General features: G+C 42.6%; 1 long non-coding RNA gene across 1 annotated transcript; it reads left to right on the top strand.

Annotated features, from left to right (window-relative positions):
* The first annotated feature begins 8,032 nt into the window (after positions 1-8,032).
* LOC144989063 (uncharacterized) lies at positions 8,033-13,961 on the top strand. The gene is made up of 2 exons (XR_013653211.1): positions 8,033-11,305; positions 11,391-13,961. It is a non-coding gene; the product is annotated as an uncharacterized LOC144989063 (long non-coding RNA).
* The last annotated feature ends 9,425 nt before the right edge of the window (positions 13,962-23,386 follow it).

Below are 23,386 nucleotides of genomic sequence, written 5' to 3'. Positions count from 1 at the left end.
AATCATCGTTTTCCACTTCACTCTATCATGGACATCTTCTACCCTAACATTAGCCAACTTCATGTCCTCTGTTAAGACATCCATATATCTCCTCTTTGGCCGTCCTCTTGCCCTCCTGCCAGGCAGCTCCATCTCCAACATCCTTCTACCAATAAATCCACTGTCCCTCCTCTGAACATGTCCAAACCATCTCAGTCTGGCTTCTCTGACTTTTTCGCTAAGACAGGCAACATGAGCCGTCCCTCTGATGTACTCGTTCCTTATCCTGTCTAACCTGGTCACTCCTAAGGAGAACCTCAACATCTTCATCTCCGCTACCTCCATCTCAGCCTCTTGTCTCTGTCTCACTGCTACCGTCTCTAACCCATAGAGCAGAGCTGGTCTCACCACTGTCTTGTACACCTTTCCTTTGAGTCTTGCTGAATTAAAACAAAAGTCCAAAAAAACACAAACTTTTTCAGCCATAAGAGCTCAAACCATCAATCACAGTGCTGAAAGGTTGCTGATGCGAGCAGCTCAGGACCTGAGAACCATACATCGTCTGTGAAACTTCTTGTATTTGGGTTTTCTTAAGTTGGCGGCGCGTACAAACGCAGCGGCTCGCAGCTGTTGGATTGTGGTGTTTTTGTGCTGCTTTTTGTGCTCCCGTGCACACGCAAACAACCACTACAGCCGACAGAAGCTTCTGGACAGCGGTTCTACAGTGCATCTAACCGTCACGGAAGAGTTTCGCCGCACACACACGGCATCCCCATGGAGATAGCGAGACCCCTGGCTTGTTTTCAGTGCCGGCAAGAGACAGAGTAGAGACAGGAAGCAGAAGCGGGGCTGCCGCTCAGGCCTGCTGGAAAGACTGAGGACAAAACCCCGTAGTCCTCCTCGTCCGATTATGTTCCTTGCGAATGCACGATCCCTGACCAACAAAATTGACGAACTGGAACTACTCATGGATGGAAACCGCTGTGTCCGTGACTGCTACGTGCTGGTAATACCAGAATCCTGGCCACACCCGCAGATTCCCGACGCGGCTAGTTAGCTGGCTAGCCGCGTTGTTCACCACAGTGACCAGAACAAAGAAGCCTCGGGTAAGAGCAGAGGGGGAGGCCTGTGCGTGTACGTAAACAATAACTGGTCAAAAGACAGCCAACTAATCCACAATCATTGTTCACCGGACTTAGAGTCCCTTTCCGTTAAATGCCGTCCATTCTACCTACCCAGAGAGCTAACAGCTGTGCTAATCACAGCTGTTTACATACGCTAACGCTAGCATAGCTCTCTCACTGCTAACAGACACAATACCAGACTACAGAGGATTCACCCTGACGGTTTACACGTAATAGCTGCCGACTTTAATCTGGCCAACCTGAAGTCTGTCCTGCCTAACTTTTACCAACATGTTAAGTGTCCAACCAGAGGGGAAAATACTTTAGATCATGTTTACACAAACATTAAACATGCATAAAAAGCCACTCAGCTTCCACACCTAGGTCGGTCAGATCACCTCTCTCTGCTCTTAACACCTGCTTACACACCTCTGACAAGGAGCTCAACCTCACTCTTGAAGACCATCACAACTTGGCCTGAGGATGCACTCTTCCAGCTCCAGGACAGCTTCCAACACACTGACTGGAGCATTTTTGAACACGAGGACCTGACAGTATTCACAGAGGCCGTGATGGAATACATCACCTTCTGTATGGAGACTGGAAGTGAAACGCATCCGGGTCTTCCCAAACCAAAAACCCTGGATGACCAAAGAGGTTAGGCTACTAAGGCCGTGACTCTGCCTTTAGGTCAGGTAACAAGCATCTGTACAGGACCGCCAGAGCCGACCTGAGGAGAGGGATCAGGAAAGCCAAGTTGGATTACAGAAGGAAAATAGAGGACCACCTCTCCAACAACAACCCTCGGCAGGTGTGGCAGGGACTACAACAGCTGACCAACTTCAGGGAACAGACCAGCACCGAGGCACACTCCAGCGCTGCACTAGCAGAAGAGCTGAACGCGTTCTTCTCACACTTCGAGACCACACCACCGCAGTCTGAAGTCCCATCACCTCAGCCTCACTCTGCTTCCAGCTCCGAACCCCTGACTGTGAAGACACAGCACGTGGCACGGATGTTCAGCAGGGTAAACCCCAGGAAACCGGCTGGACCTGATGGAGTTCCTGGGAAGGTTCTGCGGGCCTGCGCCGACCAGCTCTCCCAGGTCTTCACAAAGATTTTTAACCTGTCGCTAATACAGGCTTTCATCCCTGCTTGCCTGAAGTCATCCATCATAATTCCTCTGCTTTACCCGCTCTACACAGCAGACTGCAGACCAGCCCACACCAGCAACACCATAGTGAAGTTGCAGACGACACTTCTGTGGTGGGGCTGATCTCTGGGGGTGATGAGACGGCCTGAAACTGTCCAGGTGGTGTCAGGCTAATAACCTCATCCTGAACACCACCAAGACCAAGGCGATCATCCTGGACTTCAGGAAGAACACTCTACTCTACATCATGAATATTTTTTCTTCCCAGAAAAAACCTGTCAGAAGTCTGTTTATTAGTTCTAACTGATGCATTGGGGTTGTGATATAATATTTTAATCCAGTCAATGAATGATTTTCCAAACCCAAACTTTTGGAGGGCGGCAATGAGAAATTTCCAGTTTACTCTGTCAAAAGCTTTTTCAGTATCTAACAAGAGTATAGTCATTTCCCTGTTTTAATAGTGGCAAAGTCTATTATATCAACAAGTCTGCGGACATTGTCCCCCTAGTGTCTGCCTTTGATGAAACCAGTTTGATCATGGTAAATTATGTGAGGAGTGATTTTTTCTATTCTCTGTGCTAGTGCTTTGCAAATAATTTTTACGTCTGCATTGATTAAAGAAATGGGGCGATAGCTTGAAGGACTAGTGGGATCTTTGTCTGGTTTTGGAAGAAGGATTATGTTGGCTGAGTTCATGTTAGGTGTTAGTGATTGACTTTCATTGATAGATGTGACCATTTTATAAAATGTTGGTGCCAGCTTTTACCAAAATTCTTTATAAAACTCAGCAGACAGCCGTCAGGCCCTGGTGCTTTACCATTAGGCATAAGTAACAGAACTTCATGACGTTCAGACAATAAGTACGTAAGTAAGTAAGTAAGTCAGTAAGTCAGTAAGTAAATAAGTAAGTAAGTCAGTAAGTAAGTTTTATTTGTATAGCGCCTTTCACAGATAAAATCACAAAGCGCTGAACAATAAAAAAAATTCAATACAGTAAAAGCAGAAAAACAATCAATTAAATAAGATTTACGAATAAAGGTGTCTTCAGTTGACTTTTAAAAGAATAGATGGTATTAGCCACACAAAGGGACAGAGGGAAGGCATTCCAGAGTCTGGGGGCTATTGCCTGGAACGACCGGTCACTTCTGGTTTTATACTTGGTTTTAAAAATCTTTAAAAGATTTTGATCCGAGGATCGAGGGCACGGCCAGAAGCTTAGGGACAGAGCAAGTCTGATACGTATTTTGGGGTCTGTCTATTTAAAGCTCTATAGGTTAGAACTAAAATTTTAAAATCAATACGCCACTTAATTGGGAGCCAGTGCAAGGATAATATGGGGGTAAAATGTGCCCTTTTGTCCGATCCTGTTGAAAGCCTTGCAGCAGTGTTTTGAACAGAGAATGTTCTGTTAGTCAGGTATGAGGTAAACCCCTTTAAAACAAACCCAGCGATACCAAACTAATTTTCTAATCCGCCCAACAGTACTTTATGATCTACAGTATCAAATGCTGAGGATAAGTCCAAAAGAACCAAAACTGTACATTTTCCAGAGTCAGCAACCATCTGTATATCATTTGAATCTTTGAGTAAAGTGGTCTCCGTGGAATGCATCTTTCTAAAAACCAGATTGGTACTTATCAAAGAGTTCATAGTTGTTTAAAAAAGACGTTAACTGTTCTGCCACCATCTTCTCTAAAACTTTTGAGAGTAAAGGTAATTTACCTATAATTGGCCTATAATTGGAGGGTTGTGATGGATCCAGGTTGGCCTTTTTTAAAATGGGACTTGTCGCTTCCTGTTTAAAGTTTGGGACAGTCCCGGTGGAGAGAGACAAATTAATCATTTTAACAAGAAATGGGGCAATACGATCGATAACTTTAAAAAACATAGATGATGGCAATATGTCTAGGGGGCATGAGGATGGCTACATCCTTTTTAATACGACCATGACTTTGTCTATTGAGATGGAAGAAAAGCTAGTCCAGGAGTAGTTTAAAGAGGCTACAATAGTGGTATTCTCATTGGATGATTTTAGGTTTAGTTTGAGTTCATTCACCTCATTTACAAAATATTGTAAGAATCTGTTGCAATGGTCAGTAGTGTAAACAGGTACAGGTGGAGCTGGGGGTGAAACAATGTTTTGAACAGTATCAAAGACAACTTTTGGATTTCTCTTGTTCATGTATACTAGATAAGACAAATACTTAGATCTGGCAAACTTAATCATATTGTCTAGTGCCCCAGTCATCTCCTTTGAATGCAGTCTGTGTACTTCCAGGTTAGTGGACTTCCGCAAGCGTTCTACCTGTTTCCCAAAGAAGACATGGTGAGATATCAGGAGCATTGTTGAATTCTAAGAAGGTTGCCCACTCTTTTTTAAAGAATTGAATACATTCTTGGTCTTTTAGCAGAGATGTATTAAGCCTCCAGGTTGTACCTGAGAATGAGGATATTCCCCTAGAAATATTAACAGAAACTGGAGCATGATCACTGATAATAATTGGATGAATGTTGGAACTTTGGATATCTTTTAAAAGAGATTTACTGACTAATAAATAATCTAAACGAGAGTGTGAGGGGTGAACTGGAGAAAAAAAGATGAACCCTTTAGTGCTTGGATGACATGAGCGCCAAGCGTCGCAGAGACCCAGATCATTCATGTACTGCTTTAGAATACTTGCAGACCGCCATGTGCGCTGGTTTGCTGCTGTGCTGAGTCTGTCAAGTTCAGGGTCCAGAATCAGATCGACGTCTCCTCCTATAAGAATTATGGAGTCAGAGTGAACCAAGAGTGAGGTGAAGAATCTGTGAAAGAAGGAAGAGTCGTCAACATTTGGGCCATAAACACTCGCTATAAAGTCCTTAATCTGAATGGATATATTAATAATTACAATTCGGCTTCTGGGTCAGTAACTGTATCCTTATGAGTAAATATTGTTAATGTTTTTATTAAGACACCAACTCCTCTTTGTTTGAAGTTGTAACTAGCAGAATACATGATTGGAAACTGTGATCAGCACAAGAGATGATCAGCTGATTTAGATAAGTGGGTAAGATAAGCTATATCTGCTTTAAGATCATTCAGGTGGGTTAACACTTTCAGTCTCTTTGGCCTAGAGCCAAGTCCACGCACATTCCAACTAACAATGTTAAGACCAGACATATCTACTCTAACTGTGAGAGTGTAAGGCTAAATAATGCGTGTGCCAGTCCGTGTGTACTGCGCGTGCTGCACCGAGAAGTGCTGTGCGTTGTGGGTGAACGTTTCCTGGCTGTGAGCTGCATGTTGCGTGCGTCCTATGTGAGCCTATGTGAGGTTTTTGCAGTTTATCGACGTGTGTGTGTGGGATCGCAAGTGCATGCCAATGTGCGCGCTAGTATGCGCGCATGCCCGTTTTGTGCATAAATAGATACTCACAGTTTATTTCTCAGGTGTGGAAGGCCTTCTCTGCAGCTTTTGGTGCCACGGCCAGCCTCTCCTCGGGCTTCCACCCCCAGTCCAATGGTCAGGCCGAGAGAACCAACCAGGACCTAGAGGTGGCCCTCCGGTGGGTCTGTTCTCGCCGGCAGACTTCCTGGTGCTCCCTGCTTCCTTGGGTTAACACGCTGACATCATCAGCTTCGGGCATGTCCCTCGTTGAGTGTTCCCTGGGCTATCAACCCCTGCTGTTCCCCGAGCAGGAGAAGGAGGTGGCAGTTCAATCGGTCCAACATCGGCCCTGCAGACGCACATGGAGGGAGGCTCGTGCTTCCCTGCTTCGCTCATCTGCAACAAACAAGAGGCTGGCTGATCGACATCGTACTCCAGCACCCACTTACTCGCCAGGTCAGTCCGTTATGCTATCAACAGCCAACATAAAGCTCCGGACTGAGTCAAGGAAGCTCTCACCTAAGTACATTGGCCCTTTTGAGGTGATAACGGTCATCAACCCTGTGGCGGTGAAGCTGCGTTTGCCTAGGCCTCTGCGCATCCACCGGGTTTTCCATGTGTCTCAGCTTAAACCTTATGTCACGAGTCCGCCGCAACAGTCTCCTTCTCCACCACCTCCTCCACGTCTCATTGATGGTCAGCTTGTTTACGATGTGCATCGCCTGCTGGACGTCAGGCGGTGAGGGAGGGGTCTTCAATACCTAGTAGACTGGGAGGGATACCGGCCTGAGGAAAGGTCCTGGGATATGAGATACAGTTGCAGTGCGTTATATTGTTATAATTAAATCAATTGAATTTGACAATTTAATTACAATGGAAGACATATTGAAATTTTTTCAATACGAAGGTTTTTTCCAAGTCTAATTTTAAAAAAAAGAAAGAAAGTGTGTTCCTGTACAATATAGGGATACATATCGCCAGACTCTTCCCAATACACACCCCTAATACCAAGGCACAGGCGGTTTTTTGCTTCTTTGGTAAGAAATGTTTATGTATAAAAAAAATAAACTTTTGTTTATTTATTTATTTTCTGATTGATTAACAGTAACACTGATTTTGCTAGTTAGGATTGACAGAAAGGAATTTAGCTAGCTAGCTAGCTAAATGACCTAAATGTACAAAAAATGACTTAAATGATCAAAATAAAAATAAGGCCTGCATGAAGTTTGAGTATGGTCATTTCAACTTCAATACTATGCAAAGCAGTAATAATAAGTCCAGCTAAAAACTAAATTGAAAAATTATTTTACAAGGTTTTGAAGACAGCAAGCCAAACAAAACAACTACTGGTATAACAAAACCTGTCTGTTTAAGGCAATGTTTTTCTCACTGCACCATAAGGAGAAGGGTTGACACACTGTCTCAAAAGTTTGACTTATTTATATTATTTATTTGTTTTAGATGATGCGTTACTTGGGTTCTTCTTGGATGAATGTCATAGTGTTAGTTGTGTAACCCTTGTGCTATCTTAGATGACCCCCCCCTTCCATTGACGTGTTCTCCCTACCATGACAAAGGTGGATAAAGGTGGAAAGATTTCATGTAATCCATGGACACCAGTGAAGATCACAAATCATTGAAGAAAAAAGGTTCAGAGCTCTGTCTGGTGGGTCTAGATGACCCAACTCCCAATGTTAAAGTGCCTAGGATAGCGTAAGGGTTAAACTCATCTTTGGGCCATCAGACAACCTACCAAGTATAAAATCTGTAAGAGGTTATTATGAAATCTTAAAACGGGTGAGGTACATTTAAACCCAGAAAAAGTATATTGAGTGTAAATCTTGTTGCTTTGGCAAATTTGTTTTTTACTCATTTGGCGGCACTTAGTACAAGTTATCTCATATGTGCTTTCTTTCCATTACCTAACTATATTGGGTAAAATAATCATATGCGCAAAAGTGTTTCTGTCTTTCTGTAGCATAGTTAAAAGTAAAAGTTAAAACCAGAAATGCTTTTTCATTTTCAAAATGAAGCTGCATTTTTTGACTCAAAATTAAAAAGAAAAAGCAATCCGCCAAAATGCTTTTTCATTTTCTTCTTTAACACCGTTTATTCTGTCACTAAATAAAATGATTAAAAAAATAGTGTTTGACATTTCATTTTCAAAAAGTTCTCTGGTAAATGTGTAGCAACATTCAATTAGAAATATTTAATTTGATCATTAAAATGGATTAACAGAAATGCTTTTTCATTATCACAATGTGACTGCATCAAATGACTCAAAAATAGAATTAAAAGTTAATACTTTAAAATGCTTTATTAGTATCTTCTTTAACATCACTCATTCTGTAAAATTATTAAAGCGAAAATGCAAAGAGGGGATAGCCTTTTCGTTTTCACATTCATTTTATTTTTGAGTCATTTGATGCAGTTACATAAAAATGAAAAAACATTTCTGGTATTGAATTTCATTTTTAATTATGCAACAGAAAGACTTCCATAGTTTTGCTGGAAGCTGAAGGTGAAATCCAAAACAACTTCCCAGCAACAGCATTAGAACTATGTGTTATCTGTGTCAGGACAGGAACCAAAGCCCGCTCTGTGTGAATTATCACACAAGAAAATGTTGTAGATCTGAGAGACCATGTGGGAAGACCGTGAGAAGATGGACATATTCCAATTAATGTTTTTCAGATAGCGCTGCAGTTGTGTGTCTCCTGCCTTAGAAGCTCAGCGCATTGTAACCAGGGTACTCCCAAAACTTAATAAAAGGAGAGGACAGCAGAATATGTGCAGAGTAGAGAGAGGTCTGTGACTGACATTCCTCTGTCTGTTATACTTGGCTGTAAAACGTACATTTTGGTCCTTTGTCCTTTTTCCTTATGTTGTTATTCTGATCTTGCAGGTTGTTTTAACCCAGCATCTGTATCTATCTAGATGCCATTAGCTGACCCTTACAGATGGTTATAGCCAGGGGTGAAAGTAGATTATTGTGGTATTATTGTTTATGCTGGTTCTATAACAAGTTTAATCAATTTACATTTTTTAATAGCAGTAAATGCAGATCAGGGGTGTGATGATTAATCGATGAAGTGATTTATCCAACTACCGTATTTTCACGACCATGAGGCGCACTTAAAGGTCTTAGATTTTCTCCAAAATGTAGGGGGCGCCTACTGTGTTGTTGTGGGACATAGAAAGAGACGGCATGAGAACGGGGGAGGGAAGTGTGGGCGTGAACACCATTGTTTACAATATCGCTGAAGCACGGTTTACACTGCAGCTACGCGGAGGAACATGGGAGCAGCTGCAGAGAATTCAAGATGAATGAATCTGTGCTTCACAAGTGGAGGAAGCTGGAAAACGACACAGCTGAGTTTCTGCGGAAAAAAGGTGACTCCAGTGATGGATTAACGATCAGAGAGCACCATTCCACTGAGGGCAGTAACACTTAAGCTTTCACTTTGTGAAACGACGTCATCTTTCCATCCGGGCGAGGAATATGGTGCCGCAGCGACTTCCAGCGGATTACAATAAAAAAAAGGTGTCCATCTTCCGCTCATTTTACAGTAAAAAGATTGCCGACAAACACCTCCAGCCCAGACACATCCCCAACATGGACGAGGCGCTGCTGACTTTCGACATCCCAGTGAGCCACAATGTCGAGAACACTGTCATTTGCAAAAGGCTCGAGAGCCACAATGTCGACCCCACCCCTAATCTAATGCCTGTTATTGACCCCTGCCTGCCTGAACCTGATTAAGCTTTGTGGACTTTTAGTTGTGCTAATAAACCATGCTGCATTTGGATCCAGCCATCTGCCTGTTGTAGTGACAGTGACATTTTCAGAATATAGTTTCATGTTTATTTGTTAGCATTGTGTTTGACATGTCTGTCTCCTAATGTTTGCTGCACCTCCTCAATGACATCACAATACAGCAACAAACTGCTGCTTTGAAGGGTCTTCCCTAGTGTCTTTGTGACAGCCATGAGAAGCTCTTCAGGAACTGCTTTGTACGTTATTAGAAAAAACTGTGAATGTCGTGTATTTACTCTATATTCCCTCCTTTTTTTGTCAAATATATACTGTTTTTCAGTTTACTGTTCAGTGTATTTGGTCTTAACTGATACCTAGATCATTAAAAAGTTGTAATGATTAAATTTATGGTACATAATGTATAAATAGCTTTTTGATTTCAGGGTTTAAAGTTGAATTCTTTAATGTCAAAGCTGATTTTCTGTGTGCAACGACACTGACTGAGAGGAGGAGCAGACAAAAGATCTCGCCATGGGTCTCCTTACTGTGTTGGAAGACGGTGGTACTTCAACAGCTGCAAATATCATCAATCTTTCTATGTTGTGGAAGAAACCATCGTCCTTCAGGACCTCCCTGACCTGCCAACAGCTTTTGCCTACTGTACCTGCTTGGGCAGATCTATGCCTTAAACCTTCAGTTTCCAAAAGATCAGAGGTATACTTTTGAACCTGTTCAGAAGATTTTTATGGGACTTGGACCAGATCTCTCTGCAAGGGTAAGATCTCTCAAAAGCAGACTTTTGGAGTGACCACCCACAATAACACAGCTGTTGTGTGTTCATACACACAGTGCAGGTTTTTCTGTTGTGGTTTGAGCATGTTTCTCAGTTAAACCATTTTACATTTTTGTTTTGTTACAATCTAAACACTTTTCTAAAGAAAAACATGTTAATCAAAATATGTAATAGTAAACCTTCAAAAAAAGTTGTATTCTCGTTACAGTAATCTTAAGTGTCAAATTGTCCACTTCTTTTACTTGTGTATCAGGTGATGGCATGTTTTATAGCTGCTTAAGAAGTTTCACACTTGGAGCATTTTCACTGCCATACAGTATTTTTTTCAGCTTGATCGCCATTTGTTTACCAGGCTTGCTTTTATACACTTACATCAGAATTAAGGTGTAATCTGTTTTGTTTTTTCAAGGTGCAATAAGTCATAATTGTTGTTCGAGATTTTTCGGAATAAATGCCACAGACGTTCATAAAAAGAATAACGTTTTTTAAACGTTTGAATCTGCAATTTAATTTTGTTTGGAATTTGTAGGTCATTGATAAGCTAGAGTTTTCCTAATAACTGTAGATGTGCATTGTATTTTTTTAGTTGGTGCTCAAAGTCTAAACAATTACTATGTATACATTACTTGCAACCAAAAAATTTAGACCTTAGGGAATTAAATCACAATATATTGTAAAATATGTTAGTGATTTGTTAAAAGATGACAGTAATGTACAGTGTTTACCTAAAGTTGTGATTCAAATTTGAAGTGATATTTAATGTATGTGTGATTTTACAACTGAATTGAAGGTCAAAATTAAAAGTTCACATAATGTTACATTTTAAGTTACTGCAACTGTAGCAGGATGATGCTGCACAGCTGCAGGCAACCCCCCTGACTACCTGGGAGCAGTTTAAAAATGGCTTGGCCCATCACTTGAACACTTGTGTCTGGTGCTCAAACCCCGCCCATTTCCTGGTGGCTAACCCCCTGTAAGTGTGGTGGTGCCGTCTCCAGTGACTCTGCTGTGGGTTTTTCTAAACAAATTATGTTCTTTAGCAAAAAAAAGAAAAGAGCTCTGGCATCCGGAGCTCCTCTCTACGCCCCAGTGAGCTTAAGGCGTGGATGAGCTTCTCCTCACTGCTCAGGTGATCAGTTTGTTTGGTCTGAGCCTCTGCCTGTTGGTTTTAATATTTATTAATTGGGTTTTAACAGATCTTTGTTTGTATTTAGGGGCAGCAGAGGCACACTGCTGCTTTTGTTTGGCTTTCCTGATTTTTAATCATGCAGCAAGTACACCTCGCTTCAACCAGTGGCTGAAAGCTTTAGGCTCGGTGTTTCAGCTCCTGCCAGTGGGCTTCAGGCGGCACTCCGAGCCCGGACCTTCATCTTCTTGGTCTCTGCGGCAGCCAACAGAGTGGCATCAACCCCTCTTTTTCTCCCTGGTCATTGGACTGAGGACCTTCTGAGAGGTGTCCCGCCCTTCCCAAGGGCTGCTGCTTGCTGGTTTTACCTGTTGGTTTTATTGAGTGTGTTGGTGTGAGAGTGAGCATTGACGGATTTTTTTTTTCTTTTTTAACCATATTGCCAACCCTTTATTTCTATTTCTATCCTTCTTTTCTTAGGGCCAAGTGCAGGGACGGAGCGTGTCGGGCGACAACAGTGGAAGCTCAACTGGGACGTGTTTGGATTTAGTTACTATTGTTTTTTTCCGTGTGTGTGTGTGTGTGTGGGTGTGGGTGGGTGTGTGTGTGTGTGTGTGTGTGTGTGTGTGTGTGTGTGTGTGTGGGTGTGTGTGGTGTTCTGTTTTATTTTGGTTCCCAGTCTCCTCCACATGGGTCTGCCCAGTGCTCCGTTGGTAAGCTTCGGCCCTCAAAGGGTTTCCTCCCCTTTCTCCCTCCCCAGTGTGACTGAGTTCCTTGTTATTAATACAGTTTAGTGTAAATAAATTACTTTTAACTGGTACCACGTCTTGGCCTCATTTTAAACAATAGTCTGCACGCCTGTGTTACAGTGCTTTGGGTTCCCCAGACCCTGTACCCGGGGTGGCGTTTGTTTTATCTGCTACGACCACTTGCCACACAACCTATAGTTAAGTTACCAATAATTGGAATTTACAGTTGTTACAGCTTAAAAAATTAAGTCTTTACATCTTGTGCCTGAGTTGGGAAAGGTTAGGATTACGTGACATTTTAGGTCACTGTAATTTATATCTGAGCTGGGCAAAATTAGGATTCAAAGTTAATCCAAATTGAACTTGTAAGTTCATACAATTTACAAATGACAACTTGGAATATTCCACAAACTCCAACACAAAACTTAAAATGTTAAGTTTGGGGTCTTAACCCAAAATTTTGCGGAAGTTTGTTGCCTTACAATTTTAAGTTCTAACTTTTTTTTTTTTTTTTGCAGTGAAGACCGGAAGCAGCGCAGTAGCGATACGCACAACGGGGAACAGCTTTTAATGTTGTGGGAGGCAGCGCCGGGCGATTTACGCCACAATTTGTGAATGGATTGTAGAAGCTTGGATTAACGTCTGCTTTCACTGCTTTCAAACTACTGAAAAGCCGGTATCATCATTCATGAGGAGCCGCACAGCAACGAGACGGACTCTGACAATGACGAAAGGGAACCTGGCGTGTATGAAATTTAGCTGTTCATTGCAGATACAGAAGATTAGGACTTTGATGGTTTTTAGGATGCTGTTTTATGACTTAAAAAAGTAATCATAACCAACTCAGTTTTGCTCCCGCTGCCTTTTTTAAACTCACACTAGCATGCATGTTTTACCAGTATGTTTGAACATGGGATATTCAGTTGTCACAGCAGCCAAACAAGAAATATAACGGACAAGGGAGCATGAGTAAGAATACAAAAATTGTAATAAAAAATGGAAGTAAAAGTGCACGTCATAAATAGCAAGGTAGATACAGCAGCAGTGAAAACCCAGGTACTTGTACACACACCCCCTCTCGATGTCCCTGAATGACCACTGAGAAGCCTTTTTCTGGAAGTCCACCACCATATCCTTTGTTTTGGTGGCATTGATGAGAAAGTGCTTGAGTGGGAGCCGGTTTAACTCATGCTGGTTTGCGGTGCCTTCCGTCCGACACCAGGGTTCGAATCCGGGCTGCTTCCTGTTCCCTTCTCTGCTTCTGTGCCGGTCCCAAGCCCGGATGAATGGAGAGGGTTGCGTCAGGAAGGGCATCCGGCGTAGAACATTGCCAAGTTACCCATACGACTCCCACTCAAAAGAGAGGTTATTTCGCTGTGGCGACCCCTGATGGGAAGAGCTGAAAGAGAAAGAAGATGTGAAGGTGCTTGAGTTCACACCAGTCCACAAAGTCCTTGATCACCATCTTATATTCCAGATCATTTCCCACGCGTCCAACGATGGCTGTGATGGCTGAGACACGCATCCAACGATGGCTGTGTCATCGTAGAACTTCTGGATATGGCAGCTGTTTGAGTCATAGTGGAAGTCAGATGTGTACAGTGTGAAAAGAAAAGGAGGGAGCACTGTCCCTTGTGGAGCCCCCGTGCTGCAGACCACCTGAACAGTCTTGGAGCCTCCCATATTAGGGGAGTAACGATGCGCTTAAATCTCAATTCGGTTCGGTTCAGAATTTCATAGGGCTTGGTTCGGTACGTTTCGGTTTGGTACTGCTGTTTAACAAATCTGCCTGATATGAACTGCTATTTAATGAACAATTATTTTATTGTTATTTATTGTGTGTGTTTGTGTGTGTTTTGCTGCCGGACACCTGAATGTCTCCCTTGAGGGATTAATAAAGTTTTATCTATTTTCTGTATTTTTTTCGGTCCAAAAAACTAAGGCAGAAAAAAATTTATCACAGTCCAATGTGCGGAAACTATTTGTGGTGGGTCCCGCCGGGAAATAATGCAGAGGAGCCAAGGTGAGAGTGTTCTTTCTTTATTTCAAGACCTCGAACACTACAATTAGCTCCACGCAGGGCCACATCAGCTCATGACACCTCCGTCTCTCTCCATTTTCACTTCCTGTGATGCTCACTTTTAAATAATAAGCCCCTCCCATTGGGCGTAGCACTTCATTATCCTCCAGGTAACATCACAGGAATCAGTCTTACAATCATTGACAAGACATATTATTATAAAATAAATAAACAGTGTGGAAACCACCACCAGCTGACGGTGCCACACCGTCACATCATCCCCCTCTTCTGCGAGATTGACCATGTGCGGCAATCCAGTCCAGCCGTCCGCCACCGCGCAGGCACCACGCCGCTCCACCAGGCAGCTACGCAGGCAACTCCGCAGGCGCCCCTCATCCAACGCTGGGGCCCTGCAGTCCAACGGCCAGGCATCAGCGGGGCCTTCCTCTGGCTCGTGCTCCTCCACCCACGTCCCGATGTCGGATGGATGCACTCGCTGCAGCTGCTCCTTGATGGCGACCCCTCCGGTCTGCTCCTCGGTGTGCCGCTCCGGTCGGACCCAGCCCCGGCAAAGGCCCTTCAATCAGCGACAAGCCCCCGCTGGTCTCTCCCTGGATGGCACCCTAACAGATCAGAACCGCCGACAGCAAGTCTCTGGCGAGATGTTAAGCCTCACCCGGAGGGCTCCGTTAATGCCCCGGTAGACGTTGGCCCGCCCCCTGTCCATCGCCGCGCAGGCTTCCAACGCTTGCGTAGTCAGCAGTGGAACCGGGCGGTATGCCCACCCCGCCTCCGGCAGCCCGCAACTCTTGCTGTTCGTGAAGTCCGCCGCTCACCATGGACGCCGAGTTGGACGCCGTTAGGTCTCTCTCCGGGCCCCCGGCCAGGCCTGATGCACCGACGAGGCCACCCGGATCCACCCCCTCTTCCTCAGAGGATGAACTCCTCGACGGAGGAGCTGAGCCTGATGTAGGATTCCTCTCCCCATACCTTTGCGTCTCCACCTTTTTGTGGCTTACCCTCTGCAATCCCACTTCTGACACCATAGTTGTCGTGGGTCCCGCTGGAATATAATGCAGAGGAGCCAAGGTGAGAGTGTTCTTTCTTTATTTCAAGACCTCAAGCACTTCATTAGCTCCACGCAGGGCCACATCAGCTCATGACACCTCCGTCTCTCTCCATTTTCACTTCCTGTGATGCCCCCTTTTACATGATAAGCCCCTCCCATTGGGCGTGGCTCTTCATTATCCTCCAGTTAACATCACAGGAATCAGTCTTACAATCATTGACAAGACATAATAGCATAAAATAAATAAACAGTGTGGAAACCACCACCAGCTGGCGGTGCCACACCGTCACACACTGAATTTATAAAGTCATATGACATTGATTATTGTACCAAAGAACTTGATACATTGAGGAAATGTACCTCTTTTCTCATGTTCTTCTTCAGCTCTACTAATTTTAGCTTGTATATCTTAATCCTCACTTGCAATCTTCCTCTTAAACAATCTTTCCTGCATTTATATTTTTCACTGACTTTTTAAAATTGAATTAATTTTTTGCTGCGTGTTTCACTTCTACCATAGAATTTGTTTTGTTCTTGTGGTCTATTACATTTTAGCTTTTTCCTGAAGTGATACAACACAAAACACTGTTACCACAACACAAAATACAAATTAAAACGTGTAAAACAAAATAAACAAAAAGAAAAAAAGGCCTTTATTCACCGTACAGGTTGACATTTAGAAAAACCTTTGAGGAACTCATCTGGTTTCTTCTATCAGTTTTAATCTGTGTCGATCTAGAGAAGATTCTCTGAGATTGGTTGTGGAGCCGGTTCTAGATGGAATTATTTTCCTGCAGACTCTACACTCTTCCTTTTTATTATTAATAAAAGTGAAACGGTTCCAGATTTGGCCTTATTTCCAGATTTTTCCCCACTTTATGTTTTTGTGTTGAAGTGGTCTGTTGTTGTTGCACCTGTCGCTCTCTATGTCTCCCTCATACTCAGATCACGTGCTGCTGTGACCCCTCACCCCTCAGTGCAAAACACCACCTCCCCCAGGGAAGACAATGAAGACAACAAAATCAATGTCAAAGACAAATTATTCAATATGGAGAGATCTTAGGTGTGAAAGGAATAAGTTCATAATCTTTGGCAGGAAGACTCTGGTTTGGTGACGTCTTGCATGCATGGGATAAGGTCAGACCCCTTATGAGTAAACTCCAGAGCCTAGATGCTGGTTAGGGGGCAGGCCATGCCAGGGCATTGTTTCTGTTAGAGTACTGGGTAGAAGAGGGCCAACAAAACTGTCTGGAATGCAGAGAATAAACATTAATTTAAAGGCCAACAGTATTTTGATTGGTTGAGAAGGGAAGATGGGCAATTAAAGCTATGGGGGGGAGGGGGGCATATGGACCACTGCTATGTCTCGCTGTTTCCTTCAACCTCGTATGGCCACCTCAAGAAATGTCATGCTAATAGAACATACCATTGTTGTGCGTATTGTGAAGTATTTTTAAGGCTAATTGAAATTATATGCACTAATGACCTACAGTTGATGGTGTTGTATGGTGCCCTTACGCCACACCAGACATTAGTAAGGTTCAATATCTACTTACTGAACATCTACTGCACACATGAGGTGTGCAGGTAATACGTAAGTGTCCGCAGGACGCCTGAAGGATACCCATACAAACTACACTCTGTCTGATTTTCTCATTTCTAACAGTCAGGCAAGAAGCAGGCAAGGACTGAAAAATCCACATGACACTCTTGCGTCTTGCCTACTTCACCTTTACTTAACCTTAAGTGTTGTTTAGAAATTCCCTACGACTTGTCGCCCACAGCATACCCATGAACATTTTCACTCTTCCAGTTTACGACCTTGATATTTTTTGCCTCTGCACAGATTTGCCCAAATTTTATTTGCAGAAAGCCTGTAGGGCACTTGAGACTAAGGCATTGGCTATTGGTTCAAAGTAAAGATTTAATTGATAATGACGTGTAGAGTGCAGCTTATTTGGAAATGAGGTTGATCTTCCTCATGCACCAAAGCACCAAATTGCAGCAAAGCTTTATTTACTACACTTGATTTTTGTGCTGTTTTGTTAATTATTATTAACTGTTTGACTCTTTCCTTCCCCGCGCTCATTGGAGCCTTTCAGCACCTGGTTTTCTACCTGTCACCGGCTTGAAGCAGCTGTTCCAGCCTCGCGGTCCCTGTTCTCCCCGCCCCAGGTAGCGGAGAGCTTGCAGCCTCTCCTTCGGGCCCGCTGGACCATCAACAACCTGGCCCCACCTTGAGGTTTTCCAGTCTGGCTTCAATTCTCTACACAGCACCGAGTCAGCTCTCCTCAGGGTGTTTAACGACATTCTTTTAGTTCCAGATGCTGGGGACTATGTAGTTCTGGTACTGCTGGATCTTACGGCTGCCTTCGACACACTAGATCACAACATCTTCATCTCCCGATAACAGCAACTGATGCAGCTGGCACTGCTCTGCAGTGGTTTAGGTTGTATTTGGAAAATAAAAACGTTGTGTGTAAATTTCAATAATGTTCAGCCTTCTTTTATTCTTCTCTATTTTACGGGGTCCTGCAGGGTTCAGTGCTTGGGCCTCAGCTATTCTCCCTTTACATACTCCCCCCTGGGTTCCATTCTTAGAAAGCACAAATGTGCTTTCAGTCAGACAAAACTCTTGCAGTAGAATACATTTATTTTCACATACTTAATTACATCTTAGTTGGCATTAACAAACTTTGATTGGCATAAGGCTCCGTACAATTCCATGAGATAATTTCCATAAACTTTAGGGTAAGAAACCCCGAACGGAGCCCACAGGTGGAAGCCGGGGAGGAGGGTGGGGCGACGAATGCAGCGCTGCTGTAAGGAAGAGAATGAACAGCTGCACACCTGGACTTGAATAGAACGCTGAACAGGTGAGTTAATTAGCTACCGCCCTAGGGGGGGAAGAGACTGCAGACTTTTGGCTGCCTGAAAGGCGAACTCGTTCGCAATTTTTTCAATGCTATGCGGCTGATACCCAGATATACTGTATGTGCCATTAACCAAGAGGGATGCCTACTCAATCATCTCTTTAATGGATTGCTGGGAGGAATTAAGAGCTTGGATGGCTCTTAACTTTCTCCACCTCAATGAAGAAAAGACGGAGGTGATTGTCTTCTGTCCCAGTGTCAATGGTGGGTAACACCCTATAGCTCTGGGCTCTAACTCAATCTGTTTAATCTACTGTCACAAACTTAGGGGTGAAGATGGACAATAGTTTTAATTTGAACAAGCAGATCAGTTCAGTGGTGAGATCCAGATTCATTCAGTAAAGGTAGCTGGCTAAAGTCAAATCGTTTTTTATCAAGAAAGCACTTTGAGACAGTAATCCACGCCTTAGTTACAACCCGGCTGGATTACTGTAACTTTACTTTGGTGTTTCTCACTCGTCCTTGTCCCGTCTCCACCTGGTGCAGAACGCTGCTGCACGCTTGTTAACTGGAATGTGGAAGAAAGAGCATATTTCACTCCTCTGTTGTTGTGTCTTGCCCTGTAGTGTAGAGAAGCCAGTTCTGGTTTCTCTACACTGGCTGCCTTTCCATTTTATAGTTCATTTTAAAATTCTTTTGTTTGTTTTTAAATCTGTAAATGGTTTGGCTCTGCCCTATCTCTCTGAGCTGCTACAGCTGCATTCCCTTATCTAGCTCGCTTAGATCATCTGACTAGCTGCGACTGGATGTGCTAAGGACACGGCGGAAACTCAGAGGGGATAGGGCCTTTGCCGTTTATGGCCCCAGCTTGTGGAATGCACTGCCTATGCAGGTTAGGCAGGCCCGTTCATTGAATGATTTAAGTCCATGTTGAAAACTCACTTTTATCTCCCTTGCTTTTAACTCACAATAAGTCAGTGATTTTATTGTTTTTTATTACTTCTGTATTATGTTGTTTATATTAGTTTGTTGTTTTGTTTTATCTTTCATTGTTAAGCTCTTTGGTCAGCCTCTGCTGTTTTACCCCTTGTGCTATCTTAGGCACTTTACCATTGGGAGTTGGGTCATCTAGACCCACTAGACAGTGCTCTGAACCTTTTTTCTTTAATGATTTGTGATCTTCACTGGTGTCCATGGATTACATGAAATCTTTCCACCTTTATCCACCTTTGTCATGGTAGGGAGAACACGTCAATGGAAGGGGGGGGGGGGGTCATCTAAGATAGCACAAGGGTTACAAGTGCTTTATAAATAAAGTTGACTTGACTTGTTCTCCAACTAAAACTTACTAAATTTTATTTTCACAAGGAACTGACCCACATCTTCTCATTTTAAAGAAATATAAGTCCAATTATACGCAAATACATGTTTACTGACATCTTAAACGATTCTTTTTCTGTTCTTTTTCTCCATTTCCCCATGCAACTGTCAGATCCTATATTTGTGTACCATAGGCTTTAGATGTGAAGAGTCAGGTATTGCACTGCAGACAGCCGAAAATAGGCAAGTCAAACTATCAATACTTGTCAATCAAACCCATTTGCAATCTTTTTCCTGTATTTCTGAATTTGTGCAGTAATCTATGACTTGAGTATAGAGCTCTTGAAATTGTCCTCTGAATGTGATGCTGTTAAACCCTGGAGACATTAGGAATGCCTTCGAAAAACCCCTGAAGCATTCCAAGATCTTCATTAAAATGATGAGAGATCTTTGGTCGTTTTCATCACTGCACTCTATTGCCCCAATGTATTCCTTCATCACTGGCAACAGGCCTGTGTGAATATATCTGTTAAATTAAAATCCTGCCCTGCAAGGACCGACAAGACTGAACAGAATGTTTGAACTCAAAAAGCGGGATGAGCTCTACAGAGGGTATTGTAATTAAAGATTTTTTGAGCCAACATGGTTGTGTGCCAGTCAGTTTGTAGAGTGAGAGCTGTCCAGTTGAAGATTTTTTTTACTTTGAAAACAAAAAAAAATATGTAAAACGTTTTAATGCATTGAAAACTGCATTATCATGTGTTGCACTGTTGCCCTCTCCTCCTTCTCTATTTTCCGTGGACTTTAAAACGATGAAAATGCATCTTTGTAGCCTTGCAGATATACACCATGTCAATTTGAGATTTTAGTAATAACATTTGAGTTACATGGTTCACGCGGGAAAAAACGACTCGCTGCTGCAGAGGATGTGAACAGGTAGAAAACGGCAGCTTTCACTGCAGGAATGAAGCAGAGATATTCTCTGGGATGATTTTATGAACTCAAACATTTATTTAATTTGTTTTATGTTTACCTCAATGACAGCAATATGTCAAATTGCTGTTCATTTTTCTTTAAATAACTTCTTTTTTCATGTATTTTACTTTTCAAATTGGAAAAATGTATATAGTAAAATGTTTTGTTAAAAAACCACTGTTGTTGCATAATGAGGAGATAAAACACTTTATGTTCTTAATTTGTTATTTATTTATTTTTCGTCCTCAATAAGTATCGAAAAGAGTATTGTTAAAATAACGGATCGATAAGCAATATCAATAAGAGTAGGAGTACCGTTAAAACCTTAACGATACCCAGAGGCCAGTTTCATCCAACATTAATCCATCCGGATGATAATTATTCTCCGCGGTTATCTTCCTCAGCGTTTCAGGATGTTTTCGGCTGCTTTTGAATCAGCTGATGCCATTTCTCAGTGCAGCGGAACTAACTTTGGTTATAACTATTCAGGAACTGGTGGAACCAGCCGTTAAATGGTCTTTAGGAGCCTGTAAGGAAGGAGACAGGCAAGCACGCAGCCCTCCCCCCTCGCAGCACCCCTGTGGGAGGCAAAAGTCTTGTAAAAGCGTCTTGAGCTGAGTTTTTGTGATGAAACAGAGGTGTCACGTGACTGGGGGGTAAAAATCTGCGCTGAACCGTGAATACGTGGGGGAACACTGTGTGTGTATGTGTGTCTGCGTGTGTGCGTTAGACAAGTTAAAGCAATAGTAATAGCAGTTTTAGGCACGGGCAATTGCCTGGGGCGCAAATTTAACTGGAAAAAAATTCTGCCACTATGGGTTTGCTATTATTTGTTATATAACAACTTTTTTACCAGCCTGAAACCTGTAAATTGGCGCCCTGCAGCTGCGCGCTCATGTCTTTGACAAGGAAAAGGGGAGAGGTAGTGGGCGTAGGCAGTGAGGTGAAACGCGCATGGAGTGCAGCCTCTATTGCGCAACACCTGGATCATCCAGTGCCTTTAGACCAGGGGTCGGGAACCTATGGTTCGCGAGCCATATATGGCTCTTTTGATGATCACATGTGGCTCGCAGACAAATCTTTAATTATACTTTTATTTCATTAGACCAGTCCTTCTCGGGCGCGATGCGATGCAAGAGGCGCGCAGTAGTGGTGGTGCTTGGAGAGAAAAATCTGCGCCAACTCTTTCAGTTTACTATTATCTCTTATTACACAGAGTTTGTACCAACTGGAAACCTGTGAATTGCCATGCCTAAAACTGAGCGCTCCCGTCTCTGAGAAAGAGCGCGCAATTGCGGGGACGGGACGTCTGAGGAAGAAAGCAGAGGGTGGGGGGTGGGGGGGACCGGCAGCAGGTGAATCGCGCAGGGATTGCAATAACATAAAACCTGCTGTCTGTCACTCACTGCAGCGTGTGAGTGTGTGTTTGGCTCCATGTCTGTCTCACATCTATAGAACATTCAGACCTACGATCACGTTTAAAGTCTCAACGCCTGCATGAAGCAGAAACTCACCACGTATCAACCAGACTAGACCATCAGCAAAACTACCACGAGAAATACTCATCATTTATTAGCAACAGCATAACAATGTTATTGATGAAGAATCCACAGACTTATTGTACTTTAAAAATGTTGAAATTACATCAAAGCACACATTCATTTGTATACTTAGTTTTAAACATATTATAGCGGACTCAGTTTAACTTGGCTGTTGGGCCGCATTAAAAGTTCTGGAGTTCGCTGAACGCATCATGCAGAGATCTGATTGGCCATCAGTTCTGTCGCTCAGGCTGTTGTTAGGTAGTTTGGACCAATGGGGTTCAGCTATGGGCCGACTATTGTAGAAATTTTTATTACGTGTCATTATCTCACATGAAAGTATTCTTCAGGTATGCCTGTCGTTTAGTTGGTATTTGTAATCTGTTTGACATAAAGACAGCAGGTAATGCAGATGTTAAAACAGCTGGCGTTTAGAAGATCATAACTAAATAATCATTTGTTTATGAATGTATTGATGGTTTTGGAGGATGTTTACTGTTGGCGTTGCATGATATTAGGGAAATTCCAAATGTCTTTGCAGTAACTTCAGTGATGAGTTCTATTATTAAGACCCAAAAATGAAATTCACAATAACAGGTTTTTAAAAAATGAAATCCCTCTGATATGTTTTTATTACTTAATGTGACTTAGAAAAAAATATCGGCACAATGTTTTTTTTTAACCAATTTCTTCAGACTAAAAACGTTAAATATCTCGGTGCTGCTGTGTTAATGGTTCAGATCAATTTACATTTTATATTTATTGATTGATTGAATTATTTTTCTCGGCATCAAATGGTTGAGTTGGTCAAAATGTTTCTAGTTAAAATAAGTAATGACAGATCTTTTTCTATCAAGCACTTTAAGCTTTTTTTCTGTTTTAGACTAGAACAGGGTTTCTGTGTGGTAAATAAAGACATTTGTTGAAAGTTTATTTATGTTGCTTTTTTTCTTTTGTTAATGTTAAAAAGAATAAAATTTTAGGTATAATTGCACAATTATTATACAAAGTGCGGTGAGTGGGGGGGCGTGAAACTTTTTATTTTTTCCGGGGGTTTTGCAAAAAATAATTGACAAGTACTGAGTTAAAGTTATGCAAAATAAAAAATGATTAAATGGTTTATCTCGCTTTGGATTTTTGCTTTTGCATAATGATATAATACCTTTAATTTTAATGGTCTGGGGGTGGGGGACTTGTTGGACCTGTCCTGTGGGGGGGGGGGGGGGGGGGGGGGGGGGCACTATCGGTACTGGACCTTGGAGGTTTGGCGGGTCGGGGTCTCCGCTAGTTGGTTGTTCTCAAGAACAAAGACGTTTTTCAACCACTTAAATTGGTAACTGTGAATGGTCAGCAAGTTCCGCTATGCTGGACACTGGTAGATTTTTTTCCTTGGTCAAACAGAGTTTAAGTCCTTTTGGTGGATTTGATTATTGCAGGCAAACAAATGTGTGTGTACATGGTGACAAATATTTGTACCCAAAAGCGGATGTAACTGTGACCATAAACAAACAATTATATCTTTTGACTGTTGGGGTGG

The sequence above is a fragment of the Oryzias latipes genome, chromosome 22, assembly GCF_053564925.1.
Source record: "Oryzias latipes strain Hd-rR chromosome 22, Olatipes_Hd-rR_3.1".
Classification (NCBI taxonomy): domain Eukaryota; kingdom Metazoa; phylum Chordata; class Actinopteri; order Beloniformes; family Adrianichthyidae; genus Oryzias; species Oryzias latipes.
This window is presented reverse-complemented; position numbering and strand designations above follow the sequence as displayed.